The sequence below is a fragment of the Onychostruthus taczanowskii genome, unplaced genomic scaffold (genome assembly GCF_017590055.1).
Source record: "Onychostruthus taczanowskii isolate IOZ18803 unplaced genomic scaffold, ASM1759005v1 scaffold52, whole genome shotgun sequence".
In the NCBI taxonomy this organism is placed as follows: domain Eukaryota; kingdom Metazoa; phylum Chordata; class Aves; order Passeriformes; family Passeridae; genus Onychostruthus; species Onychostruthus taczanowskii.
In genome coordinates, this window is record NW_024502791.1 from 1,014,455 (window position 1) to 1,039,040 (window position 24,586).

The 24,586-nt window shown below is 36.2% G+C and overlaps 1 protein-coding gene across 1 annotated transcript in view; it reads left to right on the forward strand.

Moving 5' to 3' along the window:
• The window catches only part of BNC2 (basonuclin 2), a 324,625-nt gene that overhangs the window by 67,835 nt on the left and 232,204 nt on the right, over positions 1 to 24,586 (forward strand). The gene's annotated exons all lie outside the window — the stretch shown is intronic.

Sequence of the window (24,586 nt, forward strand, 5' to 3'; positions counted from 1 at the left end):
GTGTTGTTGTATATTTCTCTAGAAAAAGAATCACTCTTCATAGAATATACAATTATTTTGTACAGGAATATATAACTCATACCTAAGAATCTGTCCTTCCTGTTTATGTGCACTAGTGCAAAAATAATTGGCAATCACATCTTCAAAACCAAAAATGCTTTTACCTTTGATTTGAAAGGCTTATATATGTTAAAATGGTTATAATACAAAAATATATATATATATATACATACAGTTGTAATATACTTTTGTGAATATATAAAATCAGATAAAATGTTGTTCATGACCACTTATAAAATGAATATTAGTAAACTTTTTCCCCCGTGAGGTACCGCGGTTTGTTTTGCTTCGTTCCTTTAGGCTCTAAGTTCATAAGGAGGAAAATCAAAAGGTTATAGTTTATCCTACTTTACATATAACTGGTGTGTGACTTAAGGTGTTGGATTGGCATAATGTATACTTTGAACATTATGACCATGGGGGGAAAAAAAGGTAATATTGGTTTAAAAGTGGATACGGAAAATTTAATGTGCTCAAGTGGGAACAATGGCATATTAAAAAAAAAAAAAATTCATGACACAGATCTAATAATTCACTTGCCCCTGTAGGAATGGGGTATCGGCTCGGATGCTGCTTGGTAGTTTATTTTTATATACACTCCTGGTCCCTGCTGTATATCCTTCGTATGGGTTCCAGAGAAAAGAAAGAAAATAACCTGTAGGGAAATCAGCTTAGAAACCTTTCATTAAATACATTGTGTTTCATATCATGTCGTTCACAAAATCTCCAAGAAAGATAGAAAGTGTTATCAGACTGCATGTGTAAAATACTATATTTGAATACTATAATTTGCTGTAAGATTAAGGACCAAGGGTATAGACATATTCGTTATTTCATTATTCACTTATGCTTGATAGATAATGCTTCAGGGGTTCTTTTCATTTTTTCTTGCCTAGCACAGATACGCAGTTTTAACTTTTTATTTGATGCTGCAGAAAATATTCCCTTTCCCCTAAGCTTTACTGTCCTGCTTGTTTGCTTTTTAATGGTGTGATTATTATTCTTTTGGAGGGGTATTATATTGCTGTTAAGTTTGTTTGTTTCTTTCACAGGCATATGCATTGGTTTACATAAAGCTGAATTTTACTATATAAAAGAAATTTAGAATTAACCTTTTTTTGGCAAAAATAGAGATATGGTCTATTTGTGGTTGCAAGTAATTTTTTGTTTTGTCTCAAGGTAAGAAAATTGTAATACTTTTATTAGTCTGTATTGAAAAATAAAGTCGTCACAGTATGTTTTATAGGACCTCGAAAATTTGTAACCATTGTTTTCACTGTTCATGAAGCATAACTTCATAAAGCAAAATTTGGCTTGTGAATGCCTTCTGCACATAAAAAAAGTTCACTGAACAACAAAGAGCAAACTGAATTTGCTGAACAAATGATAATTTTTTTTTTTTTTTTGTTAAGTATTATTACGTGTTATATTGTGCATTTTCTTACATGGATATAATGGATGCAGAAATTCAGCTGCATTTGGACAAAAGGCAGTGCTTGTCCTACTGTTGTTTTCATTTGTGAAGGGCCTAAAATGGCTTGGTGTTGTGGTGGTGTTACTGCACTAAGCCTCATACTCCTCCCCTATGTTTCTTCCTGCTTTTCCCTATCTGCTTATATGTAAGTAGATTTCACTTCTTATTTTGCCTAATTTACTATTCATCAGAGTCTCTCATACATAAGGAGTGGCACAGACTACAGAATTTTGGCATTCCAAAGACCACAGGCTCATACTCCACCTAATTCATACAGAAAAGGTGGCTCCCCTGCCTGTTAGCTCCTCTCTGACCGAGTGACATTTTTCTACCATGTAAGTTGCAATTCTATAGCAGTACAATGTTGTTTGAGCTCCTCTTTCTTCATTATCTAGTGCTACAGGAAAGAAAAAAGATGTGCCAACATACGTGGGAGATGTTTTGTGCCCTCTTAGATATTTTGGGCTAGAAGACTGGTATCCTTTGAAGATTAATCATGATAGATGAAAATGGAAGTAGTCTCCTCATGTCTCCAGAGCTTGTTCCCCAGCAGTAGTAATACCACTGTATTCTGTTTAACCACGTGTTTGTCATCGTCTCAGTTACTGAGTAATTTCCATGACTCCTCTCTTTAGCCATCGTTGCAGTGGAAATTAAATGCCATAAAAATTACAGTTCATGTATTAGCTGATTTGCAGCACTGCATCTATGAGTTGGAAGGACATGAAATATTTTTCTTCTTTTTTCCCCCATTTTTTTTCTTGGTCTTTCATTGTATGAGGAAGGTGATCTCCAAGAAGCCAACATTGTGTTTAGTGTAGTGAGACTCGGGCAAGTCTGGTTTCTTTTACTTCCATGTTTGCTAGCCAGCTTCCAGGGCTTCTTTGTTGAGAATGCACACACTTTTCCCTGCAGACATTGACTGTCTATAGTAATAGATGCCTACTAAAACAACCAGGGGAATTGTGAAACAGGTACTTGGACTGCTCAAACTTTAACATGTTTAGTCCAATATTGCTTTGAGAAAATGTGAGGAGGGAACTACCTTGAGGTACTCTTAACAGTCTGTGCTAGTAAACTGACAAATGCTGTGTTCTGAGATATATGTAGCTTAAGTATTTGGTTTTTAAATATACTGTGTTGCTTGTCCTAAAGCTATGTTATTCAAATCAACAAGTCATTCATACAGAGGGATGACCAGATGTACATTGAGATGTATCTGTACCAGATGTATCTGACAGAGATAAAAACTGTCTGCAACAATCTGTGTGGGTATTTGGAGGCAGCAAGATGGAATTATAAAATCATGGAATAGCTGAGGTTTGCAGGGACCTCTCAAAGATATTTTGCCCAACCTACCTCCTCAGGCAGGGTCACTTGCATCACCACCATCCTGAACATATGGTCACTGCAGACAAGGATGCCTGCAGCCTTCACATCTCCTGGTGATGTTACCTTTACTCATTTGTGACTATGAGGTCCAGCACAGCACCTGTCTATGTTGGCTCCTCTATCACTTGGGTCAGAAAGTTTTCATCAGTGCTCCCAGAAACTTCCTGAATTGCTTATACAATGCTATTTTGTTCCTCAAGCAGTTATTTGGGAAATTTCTTTTGCACAAGACCTTATGACTGTGATGCTTTTTCCAGTCATTTGTTGAAGTCTTCATCACTTGTTCTTCCTGATGGCAGCCTGCAATGGACATCCACTACAATGTCCCCTATATTGTCAGCTCCAGGCAGCTGGCCAAGCACCTTTCAGCGTGGGCTGACAGCCTGTCAGATTACATAAAGTGTGTGCCTTTCCTTCACAGCATGCTAGCACTCTTTTTAAGAGTTAGTTTAACATCAGAGTTTTATCATGCAGTTGTTGCTTTCATACAAGTCACAGGAAGGCAGAAGTCTCTTTGCACCTGATATAGCAAAATGATATTTTAATTTATTTATTGCTGCTGTTTTAGATTGGTTTTTTTCAATATCAGAAAAGGCAGCTGTGTGGGCTTTTAGTCCTTGTATAAAATTCACCTCTGCTGTGCTTACTAAGTGGAATTGACAACTGATAATGACAGAGGAGGTGGGAAGTAATAGCTAGTGGTGATTATGCAGGTATAGCTTATCTTTTCTCACATTACTACCATTCTACTTCTCTCTACTCCTTCTATTTCCTGTCTTCCTTTCTTTCCATTCCTCTGTTCTCTATCACCCATCCTTCCTCTCTTTCTTATCTTTCCTCCTCCTCTCTTTTCCTCCTCTTCTTTTCACAGAATTACAAAATTGCAGACTGCTTGAGTTTAGAAGGAATGAATGTCTGGAAGTGATCTGGTCCAACGCATCCGTACAGCCAGTTACCCAGGACCATATCCAGATGGCTTTTCAATAGCTTCATCCCTTAAAATAACACCACAGCCTCCCTGGGCAACCTGTGCCAGTGCTCAGTCACTTTGACAGGCAATAGAGTGATTCCTGATGTTCAGAAGTAACATCCCATGTTTCAGTTGGTGCCCATCACCTCTGGTCCTGTAACTGGATACCAGTGAAAAGAGTCAAGCTCCATCTGCATTGTACCTTCATATCAGCTATTCCGATGAATTCCTGAGATCTCTTCTAAGCCTTTTCTACTCTAGGCTGAATATTCCCACTTCTTTCAGCTCTTCCTCATAGCAGAGATGCTGCAGTCCCTTAACTATTTTAGTGGTCCATGCATTTTCATCTCATACCAGGAAGCTCAGACCTGGCCTCTGGATTCAGCAGTGCTGAGTAGAGGGAAGGTATTGCTCCTGTCTGCTGACAATGCTTTACCTAACGCAGTACGCCGTTACCCTTCTTTGTCACAAGGCACGTTTCTGACCGACAGTTAATTTGGTTTCCACCAGGACTCTGCAGATAATTTTCTGTTCCCAACTAGTTGTTCCCTAGCATACACTGTTGCAGGTGGCTGTTCCTCCTGAAGTGCAGGACTTTGTACTTCCCCCCTTTTGAACTTTGTGAGGTCCCTGTCGGCCCTTTTCTCCAGCTTGTTGAATTTGTGCTGGATGGCAGCACAACCCTCTGGCATATCAGCTGCTCGTTCCAGTTTTGTGTAAACTGCAGCTTGCTGAAGGTACCTTCTGCCTCATCACCTAGATGATTAATAAAACATTAAATAGGGTTGGACACGATATTGACCCATGCAGTATACTGCTACTGTTACCCTTCTTTTCATCCCACTTTTTCTTCCCCTACATGCCCCTTCCTAATTTCTCTCATTCCCTTATACCCTTTCTCTCCTGCTTCACACTCTCCTTTTTCCTTTCCTTGCCCTTTCCTTCCCCTCTTCCCCACTTGATTTCCATCTGGTCCTAAGCTGTGAGGTCTTTGATAGCACTTAGTGTTCATGCACTGACTCGTATTGCTCACATCTTTGATTTAGGATGCTTGACTTAGGCACTACTGTGTTACAACAATCATCAGAACATCAGTGTGTGAATGTCTGCTTTACATATGCTGCCTTGCAGCCTGATTTAGAGAAGCCAGGGGTTTATCTGTCTAGGCTGGGAGCAAACTTTTAGAGTACTATTCAAGAATTCTATATATTGGTGTTTTCCCAAATCTTTTTATGCTTTCTTTTCCTTGCACCTTGATTTCCTTCCGTTCCCTAATATCACCAATGGTAGTCAAGACACTCTGAAAATGTTTGCATAAAGAGGGGGAATGGGTTAATGATTGCCCACTGGAGCAATCAACTAAGTAGTTACTCTTTTAAAAATTCTTTGTTTGACACAGTATGGATTGGTGCAGCACTAACACCAGGAGATTTGTTAAATTATACTGCAAAAATCAGAACAAGAGGGGCATCCTTCCCAATTTTCCCCTTTGTTTCTCTGTTTTGGAGACAGAACTAAGATTTTGCTTTAATATATTCAGTTTGTCTGTGTCCATGTATAAAAAGACATTGTTATACTTTTACATCATATGTACTTTAGAGGCAGTACTAATAAATACTGCTATAATGTAGTTGTAAGAAGTCTTACACTATTCTTTTTTAACATGCTCTTCTCATCCTCTCATCTTCAGATGGTGTGATGTCAGACATGTCTTTAAAGGTGTCTAAATTAAATCAGGTTTTCACAGTCTCTTACAAAACTTGGGGATGGTTCTGTCTGTGAGTAAGATTAGAAGAAACACTTCTGGTTTTTGAAATAAACTTAAGCTCTTCTGCAGGTGCAAGAACCCTCAGTGCTCCAAGAGGAAGTTTATGAAAAGTTGAAAGAAATTACCCTCAATTAAAGGGAATACTGATTGATAGTTACAGAGTTAAATATGATGCATTGCTCAAGAAAAAACTCTACATTAAAAGAATGTTAAATTTTTGATGGAAAATATTAAACGAAAGAAATTTGCCACAGAGAGTGAAATATAAAATTGTTTACATCTCTTTCTATTATTTAATAGAAAACAGCACAGAATTAGTTAAAAATATCCCTATTGAGACATGGTATTAAGATTCTTCAGGGTGTATTCTCACCTTGGTTTGCTGAGATTTTGTTGCTCAGCATCATTAAATATGTTAAACAGAAAAACTTGGCCCCTTCAACTATGAATATCTGTTTTGTGTTTTCCTTTAGATTGTGCTTAGTTTCTTAATTTTTTTTCCTCTGAGATAAAATTCTTTGAAGTTCTGTAAACAAAAAATGATGGTTTAAGCAGATGGTTATCAGTCATATAAGGAAATTATCTACTAGACAGAAGAAACCATCACTTATATATACAACATATCTGTGTGTGACTGGAACCTTAGAACTACAGCTGTAACTGACACCGATTGGTCGAATCAATTGGAAGTGAAGAACACCAAAATAATCACTTGCCTTTGACAACATTAATAGTCAGTTAAGTTTAGTATTTGTCCATGTGGATCAGTGATAACAAGTAACATTGTTCATACGTTCACTTCCAATACTTGTCAGGTGGGCACTGCTCTGCTGCATCATCTGCTGACAGGTTGTGTTCAACAGCAGCATGTTTTAGGTAGAAGCTTGCAGCTATGCACAGTAAGCTGCATGAAAAGCACTGTCCCTTTCTGCAGCCCAGGAGATGGCTCATGCCAATCACAATCTAGAGTTGGTATTTTTAACTATTAAATGTATTGATTAATTTTGAAATACGTATACTCAATTCTGGTAAAAAAGTGAATGTAAGTAAAGAGGTTCTTTTGACTCCCTGCTGGAAGAATCTGCTGTTAAGATTGGGAGTCAAGGACTCATCTTCTCCATTGGGAATCTACAACTTTTGAATTTTTTTTTTCCCCTCTGACTCTGTCTAGAGCAAAGAAGAAAGGGAAGTGATAATTCCTTTGGAAAGCCACATTTCACAACCATCTGTTAGGTGATAATGCATGTGTTCCCAGAGAATTCACATGGTTGAATCCCATTGAGTGGAATGGCACAGCTATAAGCTCAATGAAGCCTTGCTATTTATAGCTTTTTATAAAGTGACAGTCCTTCGAAATGTGAGTGGTGTGATGCTGTTTGTTCAGTTTATTTTAAGTGGAGTTTCTTTATGGTAATATAACATCAGAATGTCTTATAATAACTCAGTATTACATAGAAATATCTTTATTTATGGGAAAGTCCTTAGCTTTTGCAGAGAAGTGGTTTTGAAGGCCAGAGTAATTTTTAGTACACTGGAAATGAGGCCCCATAGTGACAGAAGAGTGTATGACATAGTTGTAATAAATCTACAAGTTGTGAAGCAGAGCACAAATGTTTACAAAATTAGAATAGGACTGTAAATTGAAAATTGTCTTCTGTGTGTTAGTCCAAATTCAAGAAACTGAAGAATCTGAACAGAGACGATGTTTCATGGCAAAAGCAGGTGTTCTGCTCCGTCTTTCAAGAGTGGCTGATGAAGTTTTCAAAGTTAAAAGAGGGATAAAATATGTGTGGCCAGAACTGATTCGGGATTAAGTCAGTATGTATGTATGACAGAAATATTTATTCTTTGGAAAGGTAGCAGTGATCATGGTAACAGCATGATGATCTGCCATGACCCATGCCAGTGCTTTCTGTCAGAGCAGGCAGCAGGTTATGCCTAAGTACTAGTATTGATAAAGCAAAGGAAAGCAATCATGAGGATTTTGTGTTTAGTGGTCAGGACTTGAGACTTTCTCTCTTAAAGAGAATGAGTAGGGAACAGTGGGAGTAGGGCAGAAGAGGATGGGGAAAGAGAGAGAGAGAAGGTCAGGGAATAAAGAATCTGAGACACTCTTCTTATAACTAACTTCGCTGCTATAGATCTGTATCTGTGATTTTCCCACAGCTGTAGGAAACCATTTGTTTCCATGACCTTTCTGCCATCTCTTTTCCTAGTCTCACCTAGAAAGTAGTGGAAAAATTACTTTTCTCAGTGTGTAGGAACAACTTTAAGAGGTTTCCATTGCTACTGTTCATCATCTGTCTCCTTTTAAGCACTTAAATACTGCAAGCTTGATGAATGTTGCATTGGTGTATTTGGTACTGTTGAGTTTCTTAAGCAAGAAGGTGGACTATTTGGCCTTGACTGTCAACTGCTCAGATACAACCTTGCTAGAAAACTGTGAACTTGTTATAGTATGGGTGTCTTTGCTTCAGCTGTATTACCAGATCAGTATTACTTTAGATCGGATATGTTTTCTCTGCATTCCTGCAATTGGCCTTTGAGGCACCAGTGGTGGCATCTCCAAGGCAGGTAGGTAAGTAGAGGGGAATGGCAATGTCCGCTGGAGCATTGGCAGTTAACTAAATCTGGATTCCAAGAAAAAGTTTAGGAATCTCACAAACTACTGTATGATCTATGTACTTTATTTAATTTCCTCTTATTTCAGTTGAAGGAAATTTGAGACTTTATTATACAACAGTATGTTTTCTAAGGTCACAAATTAAAACTGGCAGTTGCAAAACAAACCCAATAGAAATATGTTTCAGGTAAAATAATAAATCATTAGGTATATGGGGGATTTGATTAGTGATTTGGGACAGATACAGCACTGCAGCTATAAAAGAAAATGTTCTAATATGTTAAAATTTTCCTTATAACTAAAAAAAAAAATATATCTGAGTAATCTTGCACCTGCAAAGTAAGGGATTGAATAGCAATGCATATACATGGGGATAAGGTTTGTTGCACTTTTTTTTTTTTTTTTTTTTAATAGGGAATGTTATTTCTGGCAGCACTTAGGCAAAAACACAACCATTTGCTTAACTGTCCATTTTCATGTGCTTTTGAATGTACATCCAAACTTGTGCATGTAGCTCCCACAGCTTTACCCTCAATGTACATAGTTCTCTTTTCAGTGAAAAAAACAAATGTTTAGAGGCTAAGAGTTCATAGTGTATTAACTGAAAATAAAATTGACTTAGTTCTCTTAGATGAATTAGGGGAACATTCTGTGCTGTGTCTTTGTTTTCTATAAGCAAAAGTAAAATCTGCAAGCCCATTGGAGTTTTAAATATGATATAAATGTCATACATAATCATAATAAATATGCAAAATGTTTTCAAACATTTGTATTGTATGGAAGCAATTACTGGCACCAACTGTATCACACACCCCTCTGATGGGTTAAGGCCAAAAGAAATGAAGGTCTCTAAACAAAATTACTTTGTGTAGGCGGGAAAACAGTGAGTTTTAACTGTTATTGTGGAGCAACACAGAGTCATATTTTAATGAAAATAATATACTTTGTAACCCAACAAATGCAAAAAGCCATGTTAGGCTCCTGTTACTTTTTCTTGTCTTTCTTGTAATTCTCTGTCAATATACTTGTAAAGAAGACTCTAGCATTTTCACAATAAAAATTGTTAAGCTATGAAGGGTATAAATACAAATCTAGCAGGAAGTTACTTCTCCATTTGTTTTGCAGCCAGCTTTCTGGTTGCTGAGAATTTTTTCTCAGCATGGTAATTTTACTTCTAGTAAACCAGCACTGCCTCTCATAATTCCATTTCATATCTGTAAGTTATTGTGATTGCTCTGCCAGGTCTACCAGGTCCTTTGTTCAGTGATACATTTGCAATTGTGGGTGTTCAGGGCAGCCTTCTGAGGAGTTCTGCTTTCTGACACCACTGAAACTGTCTGTAACACATGGTTTGCACTCATGGAATGAAACAAGTACTCCATGTTGTCTGCTTCAAATAGATGCTTATTTTCATTCAGAGAAATACGTTCTCGTGTGTTACTGACTCGCATTCCTTGCATAGCTCCTTCCTCCAAACTTTGTCTCTTGCTGATCTTTGTGAGCTTCTAATGCTTACTGTCTTAGGAGTATTCATGGCCCTTGAGAAGCCTGAATGCATTGTGAACATAAATTATGTCCCCTTCTTCCATGTCAGCTGGTCTAATGAAGGACATAGCCTTTTCTGACAATTTCTCTTTTTCTGTCTTTTAAAAGAATGAGTGTGTCTCTCCTCACATTTTGGCCTCTTAATTGTTGGCAGCTGTGCTACCTTATTGCACACAGAACAAAAGCCTCAGGAGTCAAACTCAGAACATTTTACCAGCTCCTTTGTAAAACTGCAACATCACTTCTCTGAGGAAATACTTTTTCAGGGTCTTTCCTGCTGTGACTTGTCATAGTAAAATACTGACAGTTGGGATTTTCCCCAAAAAGATGTAACCGCGGTGTTCCTGCTTTCACGCACATGCTCTTGGCTCTTTATGCTGCCCTTTTGTTGTCATGTGTGATCATGTGTGTGGTATGTTCTGCATGAAGCAATGTACCAGGTGAATTCTGAATACGGGACTTCATAGTAAACTTCAAAGAAGTTGTTAGATTTTGCTCCCTAATGTTTCCTGTGACAATATAAGTCATGTAATAAATCTTGATATGACACTCATGATTTGTTAAAATCAACAATTAGGAATTCACGAGCAAAGGGCATTGTACGTCTTGACCTGTAGGTTAGTGGAGCAGCATCCCTCAATGCTGCTACTGCAGGCAGAGGACCTTTTCGAAGAAAATGCAGTAGCAGTGGGTGTCATGAACACTGTGTCTCTGTGGAGACATAAATAAGCACTATGAAAAAAAAGAAAGTTTTGGATAAAATAGTTTTGGGACTACAGATTATGCATCTGAATACAAACTAGAAATCTGAAAGGAGAAGAGAGAAGTAGATAAGTACTCCTGTTATTCATACAGAATATGTACATAGGACATGAGGTGCACAGACGAGATTTGGATCAGAATATTTTACAGTGATACACACTATTTATGTGTGTATGAGCATTAGGAAAGTATTTGTGGATATAACGTGATACTGAAGACTACACTTTTGTGATTTTTATGATCATCAGAATCCCTGAAATCCTGTAATTTAGTTACCCATCTCAAATTTACAGAAAGTATATAGGGCAGTGTGGATAAAACAAAGAGTACAAACCCTTGTTCTGCCCCCTCAAAATTCCTTCTGAGCTTCAGGGTGAATTCCAGTTAATAAAAAAAATAATAATAAAAAAAGGCACTCCCTTTTGGCTAGAAAAGAGAAATTTTAACTTGTGTGTGTGTCTGTTAGCATTCAATGATGCTGTGTGGGTGCATGTGCATACACACAGAGTTTGATACATGTGTGCACAGACAGATGGACTCACAGACACAGAGGTTGGGCAGATACTGGAGAAATGCCGTTGCATATATATATTTTTTTTTTTTAATTTAGTGTGGCAAACTGTCTGTGCTTTCTCTAGGGTAAAATACTTATTAAAGTAATTATTAAATTGTTCTTAAAGTAACATTTGTCCCTTGCACAAGTAATTTTCTTGTAAGTAATTTTTTAAATGTAAACATTTTCTGTATCTTTGTTAGCTGAAGCATAATTCTGACTTTATATACAGCTTAAAGACACATCCTCAGAAGTGACTTGTAAATTTGGTTTCCTGATTTAGGACCTGTCAAGCTCTGATTATTCTAACCATTCACCGCTGCGACAGAAGTCAGCTGGAACAGCAAATCAGTACCTACGAGTGTTCAATTAGGCTCCCCAAAACTGAATCCCTGTAGGAGAGACTGTGTATTTTTCTCTATGAAGAGGTTGTATGATATGCTATTAAATTGGTCTGGATTAGAATACGAAAATGTGTATTTCTTGGTTTCTCAATCTACTAGACAAGGTACCTCGCTGAAATATTTTTCTGTAGCTTCTGTAGCTTCCATGCATACCCATAATGTTCAGGCGTGTTCTTACTGTCTACAAACCATTTTAATTGCGTGCAGTTTCATGATCATGTTATGGCAAGTGTGGTTGGATTTGGAGTTACAGTGTGGCTTTTCTTCTGCGCTCACATAAGAGGGAGTGCCCGTGGCAACTTTGTGAATGAAGAAGAAATTTGATGGTTAAACAGTTTTGCTTCCTATATGATTCATTGATTCTGGGTTGTTTTTTTGTTGTTTTTTTCTTTTTTTTCCCGGAGGTAGTAGGGCAGTAGGGTAGTTGAATGTACAGTAAGTATTGGGGTTCAATTAATTTTATGCTAATAAATGATGTGTAGTAACACAAAATCTTAGTTCTTTTTCTACTTGTCCTGGATTAAGGTAAAATCTGGACCAGATTACAATTAACAGTGAAGTAACTGTAATAGTATGTCTAAGAATCAGCTAATTCAGATCTTAATATCATTATTGTCTTTAATGCTTATAAAGATAGGAAGTGTGTGTATAGTCAGCAAGCCATTTTTTGGCTTTGCAAAAATCTGCTTGTCTCCTCATGGGGGAAACTTTAAAAAATAGTAACAGAAAACGGTTTTATTGATCTTTTTTCTGAATGATTAGATCTTTATGTCCGAGGTAAATTTTCCGGCAGCCATCACCACCTATACTGAGTTTTGTAAGTTCAGTTATTAAGGTGAATTACAGTGTTTAGTATATTGCTGTCTTTGATAAGTTTTTGTTGCTTCTATTTTACAATTCAGTCCTTAGCAGCCTTCCTCTAACTGCAAGGTTCACTTCATTCAGCCAAAAAAAAAAAAGAGACAAGGAAAGGTAGAGAAAACATTCATAATTGAAAGTTTTATAAATAGATTTTATATAGATGCATGTGTATATTTAAGAAGCTTGACCAAATGATGACTTTGACAAAGATTTAACAAACAGGAGTGTGAAGTTTTCTGTAGGCTAACAGTTTTAATGGGTTTATCTCAGACAGTTCTTCAGTTGTGAGGGTTTCAGTTAATAATTTACCCATCCCAAGACACAGTGGAAGCAATCACACTCTGGAGCGAGGTACTCCTGGGCCTGTCTCAGTGCTGCAGCTCATCTTGAGTCCAGAAATGCGCCATTCGGTGCGACATCAGCACTGTGTCTGCACTTTGACAAATGAAGTCTTGTAAGACCTAAATAAGGCATGGGAAGTTTTGGAAGAGTGAATAGCTCTTCAGCTGAGATCTGCAGTAATGGATTACTGTAAATGTCCGTCTGCTGCACATCAGAGGCAGCACAGGTTAAAATGAAAGGATTTCGGGCTTTTTGGTACTGTGTTTTGGGATGGGTTTGCTGATGTCTTTTGTTGTTTGGCTGGTTTTCATATGTTGGGCTGGTTTTTTTCCCTTAAAGGCCCCCAAACTTCCTCCCCTTCCCACCCCCGCCAAAACACTACGAGGACCTCCCCAAAAAAAAAAAAAAAAAAAAAAACCCAAAAAGCAAAACAAAAGCAAAACAAAACAAACAAACAAAAACAAAACAAAACAAAACAAAAAAAAAACAAAAAAAAACCCCAAAAAAACAAACAAAAAAAAAACATAACCAAAAACAAACAAACAAACAAAAAAAAAAAAACAAAAACAAAACCCCCAAAAATCCCCAAGAAACCAAACCTACTTCCCAACCACCCACCTCCCCCCCCCAAAAAAAATAACTAAAACAAACAAAAAACAATAACCAAAACAAAATTCAGTGTATAAAATGTTTTGAAATGCAGAGGAACAGTTAGCAACATTTACATGGTATTTGGAAAGTAAATTTTCTGCTTTGATGATATATTGCAAGAGCCAGAGTTTTCTACCAGAAATGTGAATGTTTAACATAAAAAAGCTCTCAAATACAGTACATTTACCATCGTCCTTTACCATGCAGTTTGTTCAGATGCAGTTGTTAACATGAAATCGCAATAGATTAGGCAATATTTATGTGAATTTTATTCCAGCATTTACTCATTGAATTATCCTGTACTACCAGGATGGTAAGTTTTGTAATTTGTTTTCCTATACATGAAGAATGCTTCTCCACAAATATTCACTTTTGCATGCATATTTTTTATATTAGAAATTATGCCATTCTAAAGATTTACAGTTATTTAATAGTGATTTATTACAGTAACTTATCCTGCCAGCTGTGGCACACTTTACTGGAATTTGTAAATCAAATGTGTATTGAAATTCACTAGAAACATGCATTTCAGATTCTAATGAAATGTACTTCAAAATTGTTTTTAGAAGTGGGCATCTATATGAATGAACTGCAATTTTCAGTTTGTATTGTTGCAGGTAACTTTTTACCCACCTGTTTCATGCACCTAGCAGTCTTGGATATTTTGCCTACTACAGGATTAGTGAATCTTGATGCTGCTGTGTGGAACAAACAGCAATAAAACTGTAGAGTCATTGACTTGGACCTCTAAGGCATCAATATCAAGTCATGCACCTTACCTTGCAGTGATCAAGTTGCATTAAGGATTAGGAGGAAAACCTGGGAGCAGTTTCAGTGTACTTCTAATTGCTGTCTCTGTGTTGTGATAGAGATTGCATGTCTTGAATTTAGTGAATCGTAAGAGACACTGAGTGAAATTAGTATTTGAGGTGACAGAAAAATGTTTGTATGCTTGGGGTGGGGGTAAAGAAGGAAGAGAGCAAGAGCATCAGTACTGTAAATATTTTACAATATTTTGTAGAATGTTAGCAATATTTTCATGAGAGTATTGTTTTATTTTCAGCTTAACTATAAACTCTACATTTATTTCATTTTAAAGCTCTGGGTAAGCATCATGCCAGTAACTCTTTTCAGTTTGTATTCGGATACCTGCTATTCTTGGCTCTTTGAAAATCTGTCGTGAACTCTGGGTGTGAAGCACTTTTTAAAATTCCAGCTCTATGTATCAGTTTCCCAATAGTAAAAATCAGGATGAGATAATTCCTTTCTTCTATCTGTTGTCTCTTTTGATTATTCAGGCTATAAACCTTCCTAGACAGGAATTCTCCTTTCCTTTTGTTTGTACAGCATTCAGCACAGCTGGAGCAGGGAGATGGGATCAGCCTGGTTTTAAGTCTCTTAGACTTTGCTTTAATACATATAGGATGTAGCTAACAGCAATGAAGCCATCTCTCAGTTCTTGTGTAAGTAACCCTGAGAGAAACTGTCCACAAGTGAAAATTCAAAATATCTCAGTTTCTTAGAGAGTTTTATTTTTTGAGTTCAGTTCTGAACTAAAAAAAAAAAAAGCATATGTTGCTTCATACCTTGTGCAAATCAGCTGCTGTTCATTTGTGTATGATACGATTTCAGCTTGCCAGATAAACATGTTTTCTTGCTTATCAAAGATCTGTCATAAACTTTGAAGGAATTTGATAAAACGTGTTGGGATACTGAAAGATCCTTTTGCCTTGTATTGCTTTTGAAATGTTTTGCTTTTTATTTTTTTTTAAATAAAATTCTCATGACAGTTTCAAAAGAAAGAAAGAATGGGAAGTGTAACAGTCCTAAATGAGTAGCCGAAGATTTTATTACTATCTCTGAAGTCATGAATGCATTATGAAAATACATAAGCAAAAAGACAATTTAAGTACAGTAAAAAAAAAGTAATTCAGTGTAAAAATAATGGTAGGTCAATGAGAACAGTTTCAAGGAGAAAGCTGTTCCTATTTCCTGTATAGGGATGAGATAACTTCTGTAATGTAATTACAGGAGCATTCCCAGTAATATGGGAGCTGAGAGTTCAAAGTTAATTTCTTAAATAATTTTTAAAAAAGATAAATTTATTATTTTAAGAACTCGCATTATTTGACAGAAAACAGCTGATATTTTAAAAAATGCTTTCTAGGTATTCTTTTTACATCAATTACTTTTGTGCAGTTCTTCCTTTAAGTGAAGTATATGACACTATATAGTCTTCCATGTGTTTACATTAATGCTTATCATGTATTCCTTTTGAAAAGTGACCTGCAAAGCAAATAAACCTGCTTGTGGTCTGATTTTGCTTGGCTTAGCGGTTTTTATTTTTTCTCAAGTCTTGTTGTATTAATCTTGTATGTGAGAAGGGAGTAAAAATACAGGAAAAGTTTTCATTGTTCAAATTTCTACATTGCTTTACTCTTTTAGTCTCTTTGATTTAAAACTCACCAAGATTTTTCTGCTTTGGAAGGCTCAAACCTAGAGAATCAGCTCTCCAGAACAGAAAGAAAGGGCAATTTTTTGTATTTGAAAGTCACATTTTCTCCCTCCAAATTTGCTCCTAAGACAAATTTCATCTTTTAAGCAAAACAGGACATACCTTTCTTTCTTGCAGTTTTGCTTAAGATGATACTCTGTGTGCATCTAAGATTCCTTCTAAGAATGACAAGAGAATTACCATCCCACCTACAAAAAATCCTTCATTTTCCTGAAATGAATCTATGTTGAGTTTTGGATTGGTTTGGGCTTTTTATGATTGGCTTCTGACATGTTCGCAGGTGTCCTGGAAGTGAGTTGGATGAAAGACAGCTGATGGATAGTTGCAGTACTATAACTATCCTGTGCTATAATGGTTGTCTCTCTAGTTCTGTTTTTAGCATACAATGAGCCAATAAAACCTACACTAGAGCTTCTAATAGGTTACTCATTTTCTTGCTCAATACTGCTTTTCTCAGTGGAAACAAAGAGTGACATTAATTTTTTGGAAAAGGAGGGAGAAACACTGGCATCTAACTGCTGGCATCCTGAGGGAGCTTGGTAATTGTCATTGATGCTCAGCCATTTCCTTTCCCTGAATCTTCCTCATCCTTAGAGAATTAACATGACTGCAGATGAATGCCAGCTCTGGGCGAACTTCCTTCACTTCTTACCAGCCAGTTCAGGGATAAACCTCTTGATGTTTTGTTGCTGTCCTTCCTTTACCTTTTCCCAGTAACCATCTTTTTTTTGGGAACTATCACTCTTTACTATCATTGAACCTTGCTGGTGTTTCCAAGATGTTTTTGGCATAAAGTAGAAGAGGCTCTTTTGCAAAATTGGTGAGTTTTTGAAGGTATATTTATGTATCCCACATGAATGTGCAAGCCCAGTTTTCAGATTAAAAGCAGTAGGAAAAGTAGTTTAAACTCATAAATATGTATATCCGAAAGACGAACCTTCTGTTTGGTATACAGCACAAGTGAAAGGATGAAACATCCACATCTCAGGGAAAAAAAAAAAAAAAAGATGAACAGGCATAGCCTTTTGTTTTAGGACCCATTAGCACACAATAGAAAATCTTACAAAAAAAAAAAATCAAACAAAAGTAACTTGAAAGTACTTGTCTTTCATTATCTGGTTTCAGAAATGTCTGACGTTTGTCCTGCAGAGAACAATATAAGATATTTTAGTAAGGAGAAGGACATATTATTTCTTCTCTATTGTACATGTTACAAACACTATTGAAGTGTAGCACAGAGTTTTTTGTGAAGTGCCTGGTTAGAGCTGTCTTTGTGCCTTTTAGGTGCAGGCTAAACAGGAGAGGAGTGTTCTACAAACGAGAGTTTAAGGAGCAATGCTATTGTCTGGAAAACACTGCACTCCCCCTTTCTCCCATCCTTTAACCCCACCCCAAACCCCACCCCTCAAATCCTTGGTATTTTCCTGACTTGTAGATACTTCTTTGGTGCCAGCCCTGTAAGTCTGTTGCAATTACTGTAAAAATGAAGTCCAGTTTAGGCTTTTATTAGTGATTTTAAGGTCCCTGGAGGTCAGCTTGTCCCAAGCAAGGCTGTATGAGAAAGCCAAGGCATGAACTGTCCATCATAATCTTCCGTTAGAGCATATTTTTTTCTTTCCCCAAACACTCCTATTCTCTCTTCAGTTGCGTGAATGGTGAAAACCTGAAAACTTCAAATTCAGGTCTAGTTCCTAAAGAAAACCAGCGTGGTTTATTTGTGGGTTGGGAATAGGGGTTTGAATTGGTACAGACTTGTGGGTGCTTTGGAGCTGGAGCACACACAGCTGTGGGTTCCAGATGCTTGCTATCCAGTATTAATGTGGCTTGTCTGTGAAACCATGGCATCCGCAGTACTATACAAAGGTCCATGCCTGTGGTGGTTTGGGAACTACTCCCAGCAAGAGAAATTTCAGTTTTTAAAGCTAGAATGAATTTACAGACATCTGTTCAGAACAGATAATTCTATTCTAGCAAAATTCTGCTTATGTGTTTAATTTTAAGAGAGATTCAGATACTACTATACATGAAAATTTCAGACTCTTGATACAAAGCATTTTGTTGTTTTGCAGGTGAACCAAGGAAGAAACAAGTTTATTTGCCCCATAATGTCTTAAAATTATAGGAGCTGAACCTCCTACATTGCTGACATAACTAGCATGCAAATATTGTAGAAATATACTTACAGTGTTTATATGCAATTAGTGTCTCTTCATCTGCTATGGTAGGAGCACAGAGAACGTCTTGTCTATGGGATGGAAAAGAGAAGTACATGTGCTGACTTTCTTCCAAATGTGCTAAACTTTTTCTAGTATATTTACCTTTAAGAACTGCATGATTTCCACAACTTTTGAAAAGTGAGCCAACTCATGTCTGTTTTTTCTGAAAGTATGAATGAATTACTAAAATTAGGAATATTTTTTCATTCTATATTGAAGCCATTTCTTAAGAAATTCACACAGATTATTGCTTGTATATTTAACAGAATAGGAAGTATTTCTAGATCACTTTTTATTGTAAATTCTGCCTCTGCAATTGTGTGATTTAATAAAGAAATGGCTTTGTATAGTATCTTTCGCACAAAATTTATCTCCAAAACACTATGCAGAGTTAATAAAGTTTAAAGTTTTTTTCCCTTTTTACTAGAAGTTAAGAGACCCAGACATGAGAACAGAGACATATTGTTTCCAGATGAAGGCTGAAAATAGATGGAGAATGAGGGAGAGAAATGCAGCACGGTGGTTCCAGATGGCAGGCATTGCAGAGGAGAAGGTTCTTGCAGCCATGTTGGCCAGAGTGTACAAAAGGACAGAAAGCCAGTCTGATGCCAAGAAGAGGAAGCTGAAATATAGAGTAATGAAAGTAATAATGTAGAAAATTAATCCAATATTTTAAAAGCAATTAAGTTTTCTTTTATTTTCTTTTTTTTTAACTGAATGAAAAGCTGGATTTTTTTGTGTGTGTGTGCAATGAGGATATTTCATGTGAAAAGATAATATAAAACCTGAGTTTTGCTGATGTTCTGTACTTATTAGGTGAGCAGAGTTTTTTGTTTGGTTGGTTTTGGTATGTTTTCAAACAAAATAGTAGCTTGTAAGTATTTAAAAGTTTATTGAGTCTTATTGCACTTCTGAGTATCTTATAAATTATTTAATTGTCTGATGGATATGTGGCTACCTAACTATAGGGCATGAAATATGCTCCGTTCCTCTAATACACTAGAGGAGAGACCTGTTTATAAAGTATTTAGTATTGGTTTTATAATGCACTGTTGTCAACAGGAGACCACGGAGCTCAAAGATCAATCTCATTTTGGCCCACAGTATTAATGCTGCTTTATGAAACTCTGTGACAGGTCACTTAGACAACAGCTCTTAATGAAAGGACCTTGTGCCAGTGTGTGGTCGTGTGACTGTCTGTTAGTAAGGCATACTTCAGTCGCTGCCAAGGCTGCAGATGAATCTCTTTGTCCAAGTCCCTGAGGTGACTTTGTGGCTGCTGCTACTGCTGGCCAGGTGATGGAGCTCATCATTTCCCCAGTTCTCCAGAGAGAAGTGAGACAGAGAATGCTGAGTTCTTGCTAATGCAGCTTTTCCTAATTGTCCAGAGAGATAGTAGGACACTGGGCAGTTCAGGCAATTCTGTGTACTGTGAATGAGTCAGTAATTAGAAAAAAATAGCTGCTCTTAATTCAGTCTTGTATTTGTGCATGCACTGTCTTTTCAGCTATCTAATATTCAGCTGTTCTATATACTACCAACCCGTCCCCTCTCCTTTTTAGGTAATTTTAATTATTTAATTATGACAGACTTACTTTTTAGGCACCAAATAATTGTAACAAGGAAATGGCACAATGGATTATAGTATGAAGTAATTAGATCATAAACTTAGCCTACACTTAAGCCCTTTAGGCTGTTGTGAAATCCAAAGGCCTTGCTTGTTATAGGCAGTTTACTAAAAGGATGAGAGTAATGAAATTAGCTATCAAAGAATAAATCGCTTTGTAAAGGTCTTGTACTAAGCTAGCATCCAATGGACAATTTCCACAGATTTAGGATGTTTTTCAGAAAACAAATTTTCAGAGTTTATTATTAAAACAATAAACCTTGCTAAACCCAGATGATCAATAGCTGCAGGATGCTTTAATATAGTAGTATACCTGTATGATAATGTAGTGATAATCTGTGGATGTAAACCTACGTCAATGTGAGGTTTTTCTGGCTGAAGTGTTTGAATTTTTTTTCTCAATGACTTACATAAACGAGGTTGATGTGTTTTTTGTTTAACCATTGATGTGAAGTTGCTAAAATTCCTGTTGAATCTTGAACTTAGGTTCCAGCAGATACAACTGGTTTTAAGTGTGAAATAAAATTATTTTTTGCGTTATACAGCTTCCTATATTATATGGCATGTCAGGTGTCCTCTGCCTGCTTAATTCCTGGTAAATCAAAACAGAATGACTAAATACCACTATTGTTTCAGTGATGGGCTATATAGACAATTCATTAAATGCACAGGTTAAATCAAAGTCTTTTGTATCTACCGTGCTTTGAACCAGATTCTCATACCTTAACAGTGTTGTCTATTGCCATTTGCTGTAAACAATTAAGTAATAAATAGATAGTTTCTTGTCAGAAAAAGACACTGAGAAAATCACTGATGTGACATGAAGAATGGATGTGAAACTGCCATATGTGCAGAACAAGCTGCCCTGTTAACCTGCAAATTAAGGAGTTTGCGCCAAGTTTTTGCTGGACATGTAAAATTCTTCTGAGAAAAGCATGAACTTCTTTTCGTTTATTGTTTTATCCACATATATGTAGTGATATACTAGTTAAAAGCTATGCTCATGTGGAGAATACCTTTTAAACAGCAACTAATCACTTACAAGATTTAATGGGTATATTCAGCATACTGCTGTAACTTGGCATTACGTTTGTTTTTATCAAGTTACTTGTTTTTTCTAACCTTTTGCATCCTCTGTTTCACCTGCATTTTTCATTTATTTATGTGTAGCTACTGGAATTGTGATTCTTTGGTTCCCTCTGCTTCACATGTGTACTCCTCTGTTGTTGAGCAGACAAATTAATATATGTGACACATCTCCCTTACAAATTAGAGAAACACAGGTGTGAGATCTCTATAAAAAGGAGTTGCCTGAGCTCCCAGTGTTGCCTTGTTTAAATAAAAAACCCAAACAAAATAAACCCACAAACAAACAAAATGAAACAAAACACCCCACAACCAAAGCAAAACAAGAAATCAAACTTGTGTGTTACTAACCACTTTAAGATAACAAGAGCTTTCCTCTAATTTTTGTAATATCCTCCATGTTTATGTTGTTCCTCTCTCAAACCAGCAAGTAGACACCAGCATCATGTTACATACTGAAGGACAACATATATAGATGTAATTGTCTTCTCTGTGTGCTTACTGTTTCTGGATTTCACTTTTTTTTTTTTTTTTTTTTGTTTCTTTAACGTGTCAAAATGTAGCATCTGGGTGACTAAAATCACAATAATCTCTGTTTGATGTTTTATCTGCCAGCAATAGGTCACAGTTTTCACCTTATGTTTGCTAGTGCCATGTCTCAGCAGTCTCCATAAGGGCTCTGTGGTATGGAATGCTGATACATAGTTTGGCAAAGATGTGACTAGGATCAGTTGCAGTGTGACAGCTTGCTAGGAACTACAGCTCATAACAGAAAAATCATGATCAAAAGTTGTCTTTGAGGATAAGCATCCTGTCATGCCACATACTAAAGAAAAGGCTAAATAACCAATTTAGAGTAAATAGTGTTTGAAAAAATGATTTTTGATTAAAGGGAAAATTTAGTTGAGGTTTTGCCATGTTTAATTTCAACCTGAAAATTCTTCCTAACAAAAAACCAAACAAACAGCAAAAAACCAAAACAACCAAAACAAACAAAAGAAGTGATGTAAAATACAGATGTGGACACTTCCAAATCAAAGTGAAAAACAGATTCATAAATGCACTATAGTTTAGATAAGATAGAGAAGGATTCAGCAAGGACATTTGGAACACAGGGCAGGGGACTAAAAGAAACTCAGTCTAATTGTTGCATGATGACCTAATCAGTCCAACGCATTTTGGCTAAAAATCAAAAGGTGCCTATTAAAACTTAGAGAAAAATGTTTTACAAAGTAAGGATGACAGGTTTCAGGGAGAATACAGTGCTGTCAATATTTTTTCTTTAGAATGTGGAAATTTGGGTGGATTATCTGTTCAGAGGAGCTTTCCTTTACTAACCCCTCTGCCTTTTTCTTTTTTCATTTTAGACATCTGTTAACATTTCTTGGAGTCAAACAGATGTTGCAGAGTAAGTCCCATATATAATTCTTAGGGAGAAGGAATTGATAAAGAATGACATTACCACGGGTGATTCACCACCTCTTTGAATATCAACATCAAGATGGCTTTGCATCATTTTCAAGTATGAGATAATATTCCTGATAGGACACAATTCACAACTTCGTTGTTATCCATGGATAAAATATTTATTGTGATTGTTACAGTCTCTGCTTACACAATATTGTAAGGAGAAGAATTATTTCATACTTGGTCAAATATATACATTTTTAGAGGCAGTGTGAAATAGTCAGCTCCAAAATGTCTTTTAAAAAACTCAACTATATAAGCTTAGTTGTTTCAGCACAAGCAAGGGCTGATTGTCATGCGATGTAGAGGACCATTTTCATTATTTTGGCAAGAACAGGGACAGTTTTGTCCTGACGAGCTGTTAGATGAATAGCAGAATGTGTCACATGAAAAACCACTGATCTTTAACCCAGCTATCTACTTAACCAAGCCTAGAAATGAATAGTGAATGTGGGAAGAGCAAAGGCCAGTTTGCTGTCATTACAAATTAGAGAAACTGTTAATATCTGCAGCCAAATGAACTCTGGGAGTTACAGGTACTACCCAGTAAACTGGTTAAGGGTAGAGAGACTTAGGAGAGAAGTTCAGTAACTGTGTATGATGTGTGTATCTATCATTAATATTGAAGATCGGTACATTTGTATAAAATGACAAAGTTTTCTGAATCTCCTCCCAGTGATTTTGATGACCCTGGTGAATGAACATCAAATATAAGGACCTCTCCTTTAGAATAATTTATTGCTCTTTAAATAGAATTGCAAATACTAAATGAAGAGAAATAATAAATCTATGCTCACTGTTTTATCTTTTTTTTCCCCAGGAGTCGTCTTGGGGACACTGCTTCATGTACAGTTAATATAAACATTTATACTGAACTCCTAGATGTTTGAAAAACAAATACTGTAAAGATCAGTAACGTTTTAAAATGATCAGTTATGGGAATTAATGCTTACAGAAAAACACCATTCTTTCTTGCCCTGCGAGTAGAATCACATTGTCTCCCTACAGTCTTGTTAGCTCATACTAACTGAAATGCAAATTCTTTCCAACTAATTGGACCTTGTTGAACGTACATGTACAGTACATAGTTATATGCATGTAGATTTTTTTTTTACTAAATTCCTCTGTAATTATTTTCTTGATTAATATCTAAAGCAGAGACGTGGAACAAAAATCTCTTTAAAGAGTTTACATATTATTGAACATTAAGGAGATAGTAACTGTTGTATGTTTTAACAGCTTAATTAATAATACAGAATAATTGGAACAAAAAGAAGAAAATATTTTGTCAATGTTTAGTCATTTTGAACTATTTGCATTAACCCTTTAACTGAAATAATTAACACTTAAACTGTCAGAGTAATGGAATTTAGAAAGAAGTAGGATACATTTACATTATATAGCATATTCTGCTGGCTAGATTTTCTTCTTGGCACCTGGATTTTCTGTAATCACCTTTCCTATCCTTTCTTGCCATATGGTGCATTTCTGTATCAGTAGTTTTTAGAGGAGAGACGAAATCAACAAATTATATTTTTAAAAGATTCAGAAAGTCATGCAGATAATGTAATTGTCTTTGAAAGTAAGTAGTATTATTTAAAACAAAAAGAAGCAAATACCCTAATACGACATGCAGTTCACATAGCATGTAACATTTTCAAAAAAACACAAGCAGACAACTGCAACTGCACTCTGTTTTAAGTTCCATTAGAACCTGGATTCTGTAGGCACCTCTTCTGTTCAGCATCTGGATATTCCCAGGAAGTGAAAATGTAAAATAATTTCACAGATCTTTTTATCTGTCAGCACAAATGCCATTGGATAGCAGTAAAATACTTGCAGAACATATTCCTGATTAAAAATCTATTGAAAATAAGATATTTTTTAATGCTTTTAAAAGGATTTTTTGCAAATACTTTTATTAGAGCCCTTACCTTGACTATAGTGTTTCAGATTCTCATATGAGCTAGCCAAAAAGGAGAGAAAATGCTCAGTTTGTGCCAGACTTGTATACTAAAGTTGTGGGGTTTACCTTTTTCTTTTTATTTTTTTTCCCCTTTTCTTTCTAACCTCCCTCCTTCCCCCCTTTTCCTCCCCAATCCCCGAACTCATTCCTGTACAGTTAGATGAGGCTTAAACTGCTACTTGAGGTGGTTGGCTTCTGTTGCATTTTTCCTTCTTGGTTACTTTTATGTCCTTATTGACTGCTACTTTTCATATCCTTGTTTGAAATTCAGTATTTCTTGTTTTGGTTTTGCTGTGCTGTCATT